Raw genomic sequence first — 4,858 nt, 5'->3', positions numbered from 1 at the left:
TATAGAAGGAAAGTACCTCAACATAATAAAGGCCATATATGACAAACCCACAGCCAACATCATACTCAGCAGACAAAAACTGAAACCCATCCCTCTCAGAACAGGAACAAGACAAGGGTGCCCACTTTCACCACTCTTATTCAACACAGTACTGGAGGTTTTGGCCAGAGCTATTCGGCAGGAAAAAGAAATAAAAGGAAGCCAAATAGGCAACGAAGAAGCAAAACTCTCGCTGTTTGGAGACAAGATGATCTTATATATAGAAAACCTCAAAGAATCCATAGAAAAACTATTAGAAACAATCAACAACTACAGTAAAGTTGCAGGGTATAAAATCAACATACATAAATCAGTAGCATTTCTACATGCTAACAACGAACTAACAGAAAAAGATCTCAAGAACTCAATCCCATTCACGATCGCAACAAAAAGAATAAAATACCTTGGGATAAATTTAACCAAGGAAGTGAAAGATCTATACAACGAAAACTACAAGACCTTCTTGAAAGAAATCGACGACAACATAAAGAGATGGAAAGACATTCCATGCACATGGATTGGAAGAATAAACATAGTTAAAATGTCCATACTACCTAAAGCAATCTACAGATTCAATGCTATCCCAATCAGAATTCCAATGTCATTCTTTACAGAAATTGAACAACGAATCCTAAAATTCATTTGGGGCAACAAAAGACCCTGAATTGCTAAAGCAATCCTGAGAAAGAAGAAAAAAGCTGGAGGCATCACAATCCCTGACTTCAAAACATACTACAAAGCTACAGTAATCAAAACAGCATGGTACTGGTACAAAAACAGATGCACAGATCAAGGGAACAGAATTGAAAGCCCAGAAATAAAACCACACATCTTGGACAGCTAATCTTTGACAAAGGAGCTGAGGGCCTACAATGGAGGAAAGAAAGTTTCTTCAACAAATGGTGCTGGGAAAACTGGACAGTCACATGTAAAAGAATGAAAATCAACCATTCTTTTTCACCATTTACTAAAGTAAACTCAAAATGGATCAAAGACCTAAAGATTAGGCCTGAAACAATAAGTCTTCTAGAAGAGAATATTGGCAGTACACTCTTTGACATCAGCTTCAAAAGAATCTTTTCGGACACCATAACCCCTCACATGAGGGAAACAATAGAAAGAATAAACAAATGGGACTTCATCAGCCTAAAGAGCTTCTTCAAGGCAAGGGAAAACAGGATTGAAACAAAAAAACAGCCCACTAATTGGGAAAAAATATTCACAAGTTATTTATCCGACAAAGGGTTAATCTCCATAATATACAAAGAACTCACACAACTCAACAATAAAAAATCAAACAACCCAATTACAAAATGGGCAGGGGACATGAACAGACATTTCTCCAAAGAAGATATACGGATGGCCAATAGACACATCAAAAGATGCTCATCATCACTAATCATCAGGGAAATGCAAATCAAAACTACACTAAGATATCACCTTACACCTGTTAGAATGGCAAAAATATCCAAAACCAAGAGTGACAAATGTTGGAGAGGCTGTGGAGAAAAGGGAACCCTCATACACTTGGTGGGAATGCAAACTGGTGCAGCCACTATGGAAAACAGTATGGAGATTCTTCAAAAAGTTAAGAACAGAAATACCTTATAACCCAGCCATCCCACTACTGGGTATCTATCCTAAGAACCCGAAATCAGCAATTCCAGAAGTTCCATGCACCCCTATCTTCATCGTAGCATTATTCACAATAGCCAAGTCATGGAACCAACCTAAGTGCCCAGCAACTGATGATTGGATAAAGAAGATGTGGTATATAGACACAATGGAATACTACTCAGCCATAAAAAAGGACAAAGTCGTCCCATTCACAACAACATGGATAGACCTTGAGGGTATTATGTTGAGTGAAATAAGCCAGACAGAGAAAGACGAACTCTGTATGACTCCACTCATAGGTGGTAGTTAACATATGGACAAAGAGAACTGATCGGTGGTTGCCAGGGGAAAGGGTGGTGGGGGGAGGGCACTAGGGGTGAAGTGGTGTACCTACAACCTGACTAATAATGATGTACAACTGTAATTTCACTAGGATGTTAACTTTCATAACCTTAACAAAAACAATTTTTTTAAAAATTAAAAAAACCAAAACCCTTTGGCAAACAGCATCTCAGAATCTCAATGGCTCTTGTTGGTATCTTGAAGATCAATTTCTATAGTCAACAAACTGGGTGTGGCAGACAGCAGGTTGAGAGAGTGTTTTCTACCAGGCTATAAGGAGAAAGGCCACATTTTCCCACCTTCATGGAGCACAGGTCTATACCAGCAGTTCTCAATTAGGGGTGCGATTCTGCCTCCAGAGCACATTTGGCGGTGTCTGGAGACATTTTTGGTTGTCACAGGGGTCAGGGGTGCTAAACATCCTATGATGCACAGGAAAGCCTCCTACAACAGAGAATTATCTGGCCTCAAATGTTAACAGTGCAAAACTGACAAACCCTCATCTAGCAAGGTTTTCCTTTTTAGGAAAAAAGGAAGCAAGACAATACAAGCCCAATGTAACGCTAGTATGCAAGGATCCTGAGAGAAAGGAGAAAGAATCTTACGGCTGCCAGAGATCTTTATGGCTATGTAGTCTTCCTGGCACCTGCTGCCAGAATGGTGGGAAACACAGATATAGTTGCATGTGCAAAAAAAAAATGCCATTTCTGTACTGCTGAGTAATGCTGCTGTTTGGAAACACTCATTGCTATAGGAACAAGAACAAACGCAACACCTTAAATGTGATTAAGGCCCTGTCTTTTGAAGCTATTCCACCCCTCTGCCAACTTGCCAGGTTAGCTATCCTGGAATAATTCTTTCTTAAAGAAACATGGTATATTCCTACCTCCACGTATTTGTGTACACAGCTCCTTGGCATGGAATCTCCACCCTGGGCTGCTTTACCTAAACCTAACTCGTCAATTCTTTCGAACCTCAGTTCAAGTCCCACCGCCTATATGCACATCTGTCCATGTTATTTATTTGGCGTTGGCAATACGCTGTCTTCTACTGTCCTAATTTGCACTTCTTTACACATATACTTTGTCTCCTGAATTAAAAATGTAATTTTCTTGAGGTCAAGGACCCTGTCCTAAACGTAAAGATCCCTAAGACTGATCTCACTTTGCCTGGGCAAAGGCACCCCACCCCCTCCACCCAGAGTTATTGGGGGGATGAGCCAGAATAAACCAACAAATCCAAACAAGACAGGTCTCTGATACCTCTAAGGAAGGGGAGGCAGTCGTGAATGAAGGTTAAGTTTACAATCAAACCAGCTCTATCACTTTCTAGCTGAGCAAGTTTTAGTCAGGCACTTAATCTTTTTTTCTTTTTTTTTTAAGGAATATCAGCCCTGAAAACATCTGCCAATCCTCCTCTTTTTGCTGAGGAAGACTAGCCCTGAGCTAACATGCATGCCCATCCTCCTCTACTTTATATGTGGGACACCTGCCACATAATGGCTTCATGAGCGGTGCCACGTCCACACCCGGGATCCGAACCAGCCGGCCCCCAGGCACTTAATCTTTGTCAGCATCAGCCTCTGCAGCTCAAAGATTAAACTACTTCCTAGGATGGGGGCCTGCCCCGTGCCTGAGTGGCTGAGTTCACATGCTCTGCTTTGGCAGCCTGGGTTTCGTCAGTTCCAGTCCTGGGCGAGAACATGGCATCGCTCATCGGGTCATGCTGAGGCAGCGTCCCACATGCCACAACTAGAAGCACCCACAACTAAAACATACAACTATGTACTGGGGGGATTTAGGGAGAGAAAACAGGAAAAAAAGAAGAAGATTGGCAACAGTTGTTACCTCAGGTGCCAATCATTAAAAAAAAAAATTCAACTGCACACCCCCCGCCCCTGAAAGTAAATTTTAAAAAATCACTTTAAAATTGGAGATACCAAATGTTTCAGCTTTAAAGTTACAGGAATTGGTATGGCTTATGAGAATTAAGTCAATTTAGAAGAATTTAATGAATACTTAGACACTGTGTCTCTACGTCAAATAAATTTGTACCTGTTGTCTAAAACATGTCACTGTAAGAGGTATTCCAACAGGCAGTAGTGGGGGGGGGGCAAGGCCCACATGCTGAGTTTCTGTGTAATGAATACAAGGTTAAATGCCAACGTGCTTCATTATGCTCACTGCTTGTTGTCGCTTTACGTTAATTAACCTAATGCAAATGAGAACAGTGATTTTCATGATGTCTTTATGTTCCTTGGGATGTAAGGATCAATATGGTATATACATAGTTCTGCAGGTTTATGGGGCAATATTTAATAGTGAACTTAGAATCGACGTGGATGTGGCCCTATTAGGTAAATGGTCAGTTGCTGGAACTATAGTAGGCACATTTCACCCACTGCCTTAGCCTCTGCGGTAGACACAGGCAGAGTCCAGCCTCGGCAGCATCTCTCCTAAAGCACAACGAGGCGGAGGAGGAAGAGGTATCAGAATTTGCTTATTAATGTCACTTCATCCTTCAAGATTCATATGTTCCTTCATACAGTGAATTATGCAATGTTCATTTCTCTATTTCCAAATAGGTCAAGGACTGCCGATCTTCCTCTGGATAGAGCTTTCACTGAGCTCTGACTTGAGCCAGGATATCTCTTCTAAGATTTAAGTACTGCATTTCTTACTTTAGGTCTTAAGTCGATCCTTTCTCTGCTTTCATATCCCCAAACCAGAACTTCCATATCAGAATCTCTCTAATAAACCAAGACAGGGCACTGCGCCAGGGACTCAGCATAAAGGGGGCCTGTTTGCCTTCGCTTTTTTTTTGAGGAAGATCAGCCCTGAGCTAACTGCTGTTAATCCTC

Source organism: Equus quagga, chromosome 10, assembly GCF_021613505.1.
Source record: "Equus quagga isolate Etosha38 chromosome 10, UCLA_HA_Equagga_1.0, whole genome shotgun sequence".
Lineage (NCBI taxonomy): Eukaryota > Metazoa > Chordata > Mammalia > Perissodactyla > Equidae > Equus > Equus quagga.
The sequence above is the reverse complement of the archived record's forward strand: the minus strand, read 5'-3'. Positions refer to the sequence as shown.